The sequence below is a fragment of the Mus caroli genome, chromosome 1 (assembly GCF_900094665.2).
Source record: "Mus caroli chromosome 1, CAROLI_EIJ_v1.1, whole genome shotgun sequence".
Lineage (NCBI taxonomy): Eukaryota > Metazoa > Chordata > Mammalia > Rodentia > Muridae > Mus > Mus caroli.
This window is the reverse complement of record NC_034570.1, coordinates 71,428,644-71,438,506: the sequence shown is the minus strand read 5'-3', so window position 1 is coordinate 71,438,506 and position 9,863 is coordinate 71,428,644. Positions and strand designations below refer to the sequence as shown.

Sequence of the window (9,863 nt, the reverse complement as noted above, 5' to 3'; positions counted from 1 at the left end):
TGTTTTTCTATCATAATTTGGGCAGACCTTTTGTTTTCTGCTGAGGTCTGCTTTCTGAGTGTGTAAGATGGATAATGAATGTGGTTTCGGGGCATTAATCTCATTTTTCATGGTAGTTGTTCTCAGTGTTTACATGCTCTGATAATAGGACTGCCCCAACAATTAGGGGATTATTCAGTTGTACTGTTTTTCCCTGTTCTTCAAGCCTTCAACAAACTTTAAATACTAGAAACATATCTCTGGGTAGTGTTTTTGCCTTTGGGCAGGACTATCTCATTTAGTCTTTACAAGTCCCATGGGATAGGTATTTTAATTCTCACAGCAAAGATAAAAATAAAAAGAGACTCAGCAAGTTTTCAGTCTCATTGCCAAGAAGCCAGTGTTTGGGCCTATGTACATTTTCAATGAGTGGCGGGCAGCTACAGTGTGTCAGGCAAAGTCTAGGTGAGCGGGCCAATAGGGTTAGAATATTAACTACATAGATAGTTTTACATGCTTAGTAGTCATGTTTAAATTAATTTAAATAATATTTGACTTAGCCTGACATATGAGAGAGATGATTATTTCCACAAATAATCAATATGAGAAATATTAATGAGTTCTCAAGCACTGCTTTTCTGTTTCAAAATTTATGGTGCATTGGAAAGATTACAGGATATCCTGGTCAGACGGCCTAGTTTGTGTTTTCTAACTGGACATTGTGCTTACCCGGTTTCCTCAGCACCCTTGATGAGTTGTGAGTCTTGGCAAAGATGGGCAAGAGGATTTGCTACACATTCTCCTTTCTCAGTCTATTTTTCTCACATCTTTATGTCCCTTATGTGACAGTCTTCCTATCAGTCGGATATCTAGCCAGTGGCATAGGCTTGTCTACCTTAGATGGACATAGTGCAAGCATATGTGCACAGTGCTGGCATTTTGAAGTAACCAAGATACTTGAAGTAAAAGACTTAGATTGAATGAGATGGGGTTAGAAGAGACTCTGCAAATGCCCCCTTCTTCACTGAGTGTACCATTGAGCATCATTTTGAACTCACTGTGAACTAGCCATCCTCAACTGCCCCAAGGAATATAACTTTGACTCCATCTTTGAAGACTGTCAATGTCAAGTAGAGGATGTGGGGCACTCAGGGACATGATAAGTCAGAATAATGAAGTTCTCCTTTCATCCTTTGGACTGGGCTATGGTAGAGTTGGAAGCTGAACAGAAAGCATGATGACTTCACCTCGGGGGGATGGAGCAGGTCCCTGATCTGTGTTTCCTTTGGTAGGAATGGCATAAATGTCCAGTTCCACATGGAGTAGGTTTCATAGCAATTTCCGGTCCAGGTATAGCTGCTTCCACGTCTCTAGTAGGCACCACCATTTCAGGGGCTCCTCCCACTGTTCACTTAAGATGGTTACAGCTTTCAGTATTGTCACTGTTGCAGAAGAGAGTTGCTGCATCATGGAGAGTCCTGGCAATGAGAAATAGAGCATTGGGAATGCCTTAAGAGCTTGCCAGTGGCAGACAGAGTGGAGGGGTGTGTGTGTGTGATCTCATTATGTGCGGTGGGGGGGGGGGNCGTGTCCACACCAAGCTCAACTCTAAAAGTCACTTAGCCTTTTGATTCTATATTGAGTCCTTGTCTGGGGAGGTTTGTCAAACAACCAACTCCCCTACATTTACTATGAAATACAAAACAACTTCAAATGAGGGATCATTGTCCAAATTCAAACTATGCAAGGACTTAAAATGAAAAGCTAAAGTGACTTTCTTTAACTTCTTTACTTTCCTGTCATCCACTGCTACCAGCACTGAAAATTTTCTGTTTTGTTCTTTACCTATTAATATTTTAGAAGTGAAACAGAGGAAATGCATAGCTCTGTACATACACATATACCCTACTCTCCACATCTGCTTAAACTGGGCAATACTGTCAGGCACATAGGATCTAGATCATATATGCTTTTCTGCCAGTTGATTTATCTGAAATGCATATATTCTGTTCTTTGCTATAGTTGTGGAGTACAATTCTATAAGACTGAATGTATTTAATCCTTGTGGATGAGTCTGCAGCTTCTTTCTCCCTGTTTATACCACAGTAGCAATGCAATGGTAAATACAAATGTCTAGGAAGCATATACCTTTATGGGATAAAGTCACCTTTAAGGCTCTGAAAGCATGATTATTAACTAAAGATACACAGGACTCCCAACTAGACTTTTTGATCACAATGACATCATGCTTAATACTGCACTGAACTGAATCTGGACCAAAGCTTAGAAACATGGCTATTACCTTAGTCTGCTTCATCTTACCTGGGGCCATAGATGCTATGCAAGAGTCTTTGAAATGCTGAGAATATTCTTCATTCCCCCATATCACCAATGAAATTAGTACCTTTGAGAGCATGAAAAATATCACCCTACCTCTATCCAGCTATTGATTAATTAAAATAAAATTTTCTTTGATTTGCAATATTTTTGCTGTTAAGCAAAAACAGAAGCAATGTGACTGAGCCTTGGTTAGAATTATTTAGCTTACATGAATGACCTGATCGCTTTGGTAAGCTAAGTCACATATTATTATACTTTGAAAATATTGAATATATGAATCTAACTGTACATACCAAGCAGAATATTGAATTTAGTATTTTAAAAGGTTTTTTTTTTTTTTTTGAGTTCTGAGAATGGAACCCAGGGGTTTGCACATGGTAGGGGAGTTCTTTACTGACATTTCTTTGCAAAAAATATTTGTTTCCCTTCTTTTGTTAAATTCTGAATCATTAGTTGCTAACAACACCCCAGAGTGCTCCATCTCAGAAACACAGAAGATAGAAGTCTCAGTGGGACATTTTTCTAACTGCTTCCCAGGTGTCAACAAGTGCTAAGATTATCTTTCTTGTACAAAATGTGTGCTGTCCTGGATGCTATCCAGAAACTGTCAAAGTACTTCAAGGAGACTTGAAGTGGTCCAATGAGTGAGCCACCTTATTGACCTTCACTCTGACATTTGGCTTGCCTGTACTGGAAGTGGTTCTATGAATGGGACAGCTTATCGACCTCAACTTTGCTATTTGGCTCAACTACATATTAGATGTTGTTGGAACCTGAACAAATGGGTCACTCGTCCTTTCAGGGAAGACAGTGCCTTAGAAATTTCCATCATTCCTACTTTAAACTGAAGTCAGAAAATATATTTTCTTTTTTCTTTTTCTTTTTCTTTTTTTTTTTTTTTTAGAATTGTTCCAAAGGACACAGCTGGGAAATCAGCGGTTAGACTTGGCCACACCCTCCAGTTCATCTTTCTTCTTGATGGCATAGGAATTGGAGGAGCCCTTGGCAGCATTAATGAGCTCATCTGCAAGGCACTCAGTGATGATCTTGATGTTCCGGAAAGCAGCCTCACGAGCCCCTGTGCACAGGAGCCAGATGGCCTGATTCACTGGATGCAGTAGGGACACATCCACAGCCTGTCGTCTCACTGTCCTGGCCCGCCCAATGCGTCTTCTCAGGGGCCACTGTTGATAATAACATTCACCAGGACCTGCAGAGGGTTCTCACCAGTGAGCAGGTGGATGATCTCAAAGGCATGCTTGACAATTCGCACAGTCATGAGCTTTTTGCGGTTGTAACGACCATGCATCATTATGGAGTTAGTAAGGCGCTCCACGATGGGACATTGTGCTTTGCAGAAGTGCTTCGCAGCATAACATCCGGCACTGTGGGGCAGGTACTTGGCATACTTCTCCTTCACAGCAATGTAATCCTGCAGAGAAATGTTGTTGATCTGCACATCATCAGTGCTTCATTTCCCAAAGACCTTGATGTCAGGGGTCTCTGCCACCGCTGGTGTGGCTGCTTCCCACTCAGTCATCCTGAGGGTGCAGACCGGGCTTCTCAGTGGCTCGGCATGGACCACGTGCTGTCCTGATACAGACAGGAAGAGAAAATATATTTTCTAAAACCAGTTAGTAAGCAGAACACCTGCCATCCAACTGTGTGCCATGTATATATAATTTCAAGAAATGTTGACCATCTAGTACTTAAAATTTTAGGGACTTGGGCAACACCCAATGTAGAACAGATGAATTTCATGGTTTCTTTATGCATTTGCACAAATTAAAATATAAGTCCTCACTTGGTCTGTTTGAACCCCTTTCTTCAATTAGCTCTGTACGTAGAGAAGGCCAGACAGCAGTTTTCAGAAAGCAATCTAGTTCTTCTGCGTGTTATCACCTCTGTGTGTGTATGCCATTGTGACAGGGCAAATGCCTGGATTAAAAGTTGATTGTGCTCTATTAGTTTCTCCTAGGAACAATGTTTGTAAACATAAATGTGCAAAACCACGGCAGATCTTTGCAGAGGGTAATTTTCATTTAGTATATAAGAACAGTAGGTATAAACTTCCCAAAAGTAGGCCTTACATCTACATATTGATTAAATGTTTCTTGTCTGTAATCAGTGGTGTGTGTGTGTGTGTGTGTGTGTGTGTGTATGTGTGTGTGTGTGTGTGTGTGTGTGTGTGTGTGTGTGTTCAGGAGTATGTACATGGGTATATATGCTGATAGAGGCTAGAGGTTGACCTTTGGTGTCTTCCTCAATTGCTTTCTATCTTACATCTGTTTGAGACAGGCTCTCTCACTGAACCAGCAATTTTCTGTCTTGGTTAGTCTGGTTAGCCAGCAAATTCTTCTCTGTCTGCCTTCGTAGACCCAGGATTACTGGTGCACGCCAGTGTGCCTAACTTTTTGTGCAGGTGCCAGGGATACAAACCCTGTGCTTGCATGACATCTGAGCTATCTTTCCAGTCCCTGGCCTATCGTCTTTCAAGAAATAGTCCTTGGTTACAATATTTTAATTTCATAGTTGCACAGCTTTTAAAGAAGTTACTGATTTTGCAGCATACTTTTTCCAATATCCAGGAAATGAGTGAAGCCAGTAGGACTTGTGAGGCTGAGTGGGTGGTAACTTAGTCAGCACTGAAGGCCAGGACGTTTTCCCTAGGCTAATAGTCTGCTTCCCTTGCTGTTTCCTCTAACTAGCATTTGCAAGCTCAGGATCTTTGTTCTTTGGAGAATATTCAGGGGGAAAGTATAAGCTACATTTTTCTTCCCCCGCGTTGTCTATAGAATCTCCTCTTTTGTTCAGATATTTATTAAAATAGTCATTAGAAGAGTAATTACTGGGATAGCAAGATGGCTCAATAGGTAAAAACAGTTGCTGCTCAGCCTGATTGGTAATGAGTCAGATCCCCGGGATCCACATGATGGAGGGAGCAAACTGACCTCCATGTGCACACCACTGTAGTCCCTGCACACCCAGAAACACACCCACACAATACAACAATACATGTGTGCAAGTATATAAAAATATAATTGGTTAAAGAAACCAAATTGTCATTTATTCGAAAAAAAATTAATCAGGTATCCAGTGTGTGTTTTATGATACTGCCAACTGCCAAGTGGAAGAAAATCACCTTGCTGCTTCTAGACCATTCCAGTGTTACTGAAAACCTGCTGTAGCTACTGAAGGGTCTTTTTATGGATTCTTAAATACCAACTGTTTGGTAGAAAGTAGAACTTGTAGTCAGACTGATTTCCAAAAGACCCATTCATTTGCTTGTTCATGAGTCAACTGTTGTAGTAGTGTCTTAGCCTTTACAGGTGCTAGGAGCAAGGGAAACAGCTTCAGTCAGCAGGCGATGCACTGTATATAAGAACTGCAGGCTGGTGCCAAAGTGAATAATTCCACAAGGAAATAGAAATAGTGACAAAGGCCCTGGGAGAAAAGGTTAATAGGCTATGAGAACCTACTGCGGGGACGTTTGATCCCATTCTGAAAGTTACGCGAGGCAAACTTTCAGCTGTGACCTGACAGAGGAGCAGTTCAGAAGCAGAGAAGCTATCCACATGTGCTGTGGAGGCAGGAAAGAGGATTGCTCACTTGGGCCCTGAGGGACATTGGGTGTTGGAGCCTACAGATGTGTGTGTGTGGGGAGGGACACAGCTGCAGCTGGGAAGGTGACCACGTGTCTCCTGGATGTGCTGATAGACTCACACAGCCACAAGACACTTCTCTGAGTTTGTATCAAGCTGCTCACCAGGAAAAAAGTGAAGATGTGGGAGGTCTGACTTGGGTCACTGTTGGCTCTTGGCATTTTTACTTTCATATGATGGCCTCTCTCTTGCCTTGCCTTTTGTCCAAGGCTGAAGTTGAACCTTAACAGCCTTGCTTCTTCCTATATTGCCTGTGTCTGGAGTTGGTAGGACAGCATATAGTGATAAAGGATGTATAACAGGTCTGAAGCTCTGGTTCCTAGTGTGTCAGGCAGGTTGGGGCAGGGCAGTCATTTGCCGAGATTCAGGGATCACTTGGCAAAAAGAACATAAATGCAGATTTGTACCTTGAGTCTTTTCTGCCCTCTTTCCTCCCTTGTTTCTCTCCTCTTCCCTATGTCTATTTCTTTCTTCTCTGTCTCTTGCTTTCATTCTTTTAGGAAAAGGAATCACAGAAAGAGGATCAGAAAGAGATATGGTTCAACTCAGTAATAGCAAAACCAGTATCCATGTTATCTTTATGCAAGATGCAAAATAAAATGTTGCTAGCACTCTGATGTCCTCTGTCTATCCCTTCCTTATATAAGCTCCTCCATTCTGCTACAGAGGACAATGATCCTATTATGATGTCCCATTATTGGAATATACTGTCCAGGTACCAACTACAACATTCATTTCCTCCTCTTTCTTTGCAATGTTAACACCTAGTTATACATGTGTGGCCGGTATTGAATCGTTTATAAACTGAATAGGACAGAATACATTGTTTAGTCTCAATTACTTTGACTAAATTTATATTGTTAAAGACATTCTGAAACTAATTTAAAATTTAAAAAAAGTATGAGCATAAGATAATACAAAGGCATCCTGAGTGAGGTAACACAGTCACAAAGGAACTCACACAATATGTACTCACTGATAAGTGGATATTAGCCCAAAACTTAGGATACCCAAGATATAAGATACAGTTTGCTAAACACATGAAACTCAAGAAGAATGAAGATTGAAGTGTGGACACTATGCCCCTCCTTAGAATTGGGAACAGAACACCCATGGAAGGAGTTACAGAGACAAAGTTTGGAGCTGAGACAAAAGGATGGACCATCTAGAGACTGCCGTATCCAGGGATCCACCCCATAATCAGCTTCCAAACGCTGACACCATTGCATACACTAGCAAGATTTTGCTGAAAGGACCCAGATATAGCTGTCTCTTGTGAGACTATGCCGGGGCCTGGCAAACACAGAAGTGGATGCTCACAGTCAGCTAGTGGATGGATCACAGGGCCCCCAATGGAGGAGCTGGAGAAAGTATCCAAGGAGCTGAAGGGATCCGCAACCCTATGGGTGGAACAACATTATGAACTAACCAGTACCCCGGAGCTCTTGACTCTAGCTGCATATGTATCAAAAGATGGCCTAGTCGGCCATCACTGGAAAGAGAGGCCCATTGGACTTGCAAACTTTATATGCCCCAGTACAGGGGAATGCCAGGGCCAAAAAAAAAAACAAAACAAAAAAAACTGGGAATGGGTCGGTAGGGAAGTTGGGGGGGAGGGTATGGGGGACTTTTGGGATAGCATTGGAAATGTAATTGAGGAAAAGATGTAATTAAAAATATTAAAAAAAGATAATACAAAGGATGCCCATTGCCCTTTATCAATTTTAAAACTTTTGTCTCACTTATTTTATTATTTATGTGCTTTCTCCCTATACACATAATTATTATGATCAATTTGAAGCATCACGGCATTTTTTACAAGTATTTTAAGTGAGTATTTCCAAAGAATAAAGATATACTCATCCAACCACAATACAGCTCTCGACTTCATAAAAAACCTAGATATAATAAAAATCTACTGTTTGGATCCAATGTTTCAATTTGACTTAATGGCCCTTTACCACAGGACCTCTCCTTCTGTAAAGGGTCCCTTAACTGTAAGAGCACATTAGGGCCAGCTAAGGTAGTCTGTTGTCATTTCTTTTTGGCTTCCTTTCATCTGGAATAGTTCCTTACTCTTCATATCATTTAAAAAATACATTATTGACTGTTATAATAAATATTTCTTCTTCCTTTAAAATGGGATATATAACTCAGTCATTCATATTGTATGTTTTATAGCTTTTTGTTAAATAGTATGTATGCTATTTTATGTTCAGAGCTACAGGAGCTGTGGCTAACTATTGCACATGGGTTATTAGTGTCCGGTACACACACAGAGAGATTAAGTGAACTTTCTTTAAGGTTGAGCTGAAGAAAATCTATCAGTAGATCTACAAGTACATTCTCAAATACACCTGATGGAAGCTACCTGATGTCAGAACAGTACCTGAGAGAAATACAAGGTCTTTGAGGGAATTGCAAACCCAAGCCCACAGAAATGATAATACTCACAGTCCTAAGGCTTCAGTGTTAAATATCTGTTCTGAAAAAGAAGCAGAACCTCCCAGTGCCTGAAATCATTGAAGTAGGATGGGGGCATTAGGATATACAGTTAATTGGAAAATGACTAGTGGTACATAAACCTCAGAGACTCTAATAGTCAGGATGCTTATGTGAGACTTTTAAAAATACTTTTAATCAAATGGACTCAAATCCTTTTGGTTAAAGCCTTTTTCTCAATTACTGGTTCTCTTTCTATGCAAACCAATGAGAATTCATGTTATTTGCTTGGCTCCTATCAGGCGATCCTTTCTCCTGTCTGAGAGTGATCGTCTTTGTTGACACTTCACTTTGAAGTCTGTACAGGGTTGCACTACATAACCAGTTTTACGATAATAACCCCACATTTGAGCCAAAAGAATTCCAAGAACTGAGTTTGTTCCAGGAAGTGGTTTTAACCTCCATTCTTCCATGTTTGAATTCTGTATTAATCTCCAGCTCTCTGCTTTGAAAGGACAGAGGTGTGTGCATTTCATAGGCATTTTCCAGTTGTCTGGAGACCTAGCCTTTCTTCTAATTCTGTCCCATTGATGCAGGTAGTGGGGTTATAGATATATTTCTTTCTTTCTAGAGTTGATATGTATCATCCAGAAAATGATTGCTGACCATTGAAAGCCTTGCGCCAGGGAGCTCTGGCCTAGTCTTTGCAACAGAAGTGTCAGTTGTATCATTTTAATGACAGGGGAAAAATATTTCGTTGATATTGATGATATCATTTATATCAACAAGATTCCAGACTTTCAAATACCTTTAGAAATTGTAAATTTCTGGGAAGAGATAATTGTATCACTTTGAGGCTGTAGTTTTGTGTAAAGACCATTATGCTAAGAGAACAGATAGGCCAGTAAGATAGGTAGCAAAAGGATTTCCTTGTTCAGATGACTCCAGCAGAGAATAAGGAGATGTGGGCTCCAAACAATGCAGCTATACAAAGGTGTCAGGTTTCAAGAAAGTAAACTTTGGGGCATTAAGAAATCTAGTGAGCAAGGTGCACTAAGAGGAAGTATAAAATTCACAAGCATGAAAGCAGCTGAGGAATCCAAGATGCCATAATTAATAATTAGAGCTCAAAGAGCACGGTCCTGAAAAAATATAGGCCTTGACATGGATAGTCTGGGGCAACACCAGAGAATGCAGGGCAGGCTATTCAATTTGCTGAGAGGAGCCGAGCACCAGCCAGTGAGCGATAGCCCTGTTTTCTAGGTCAAAAACGCTAGGAAGGCTGGAAAGGGCTGTATGGAGGAGAAGTGAACGCAGAGAGTCCTCTGGAACCCTTGTTAAAGAAATGGACATTAACAACCAAAAGTGGTAATTTGCAGTCATTGCTTTGACAAGAATTGCAACAGAGTCTTTAATCCAGAATAAGAAAAGAGTTGAAAA

The 9,863-nt window shown here is 40.7% G+C and overlaps 1 pseudogene; it reads right to left on the bottom strand.

Annotated features, from left to right (window-relative positions):
- Positions 1–3,251: 3,251 nt before the first annotated feature.
- LOC110303774 lies at positions 3,252–3,877 on the bottom strand (annotated as a pseudogene).
- Positions 3,878–9,863: the final 5,986 nt, after the last annotated feature.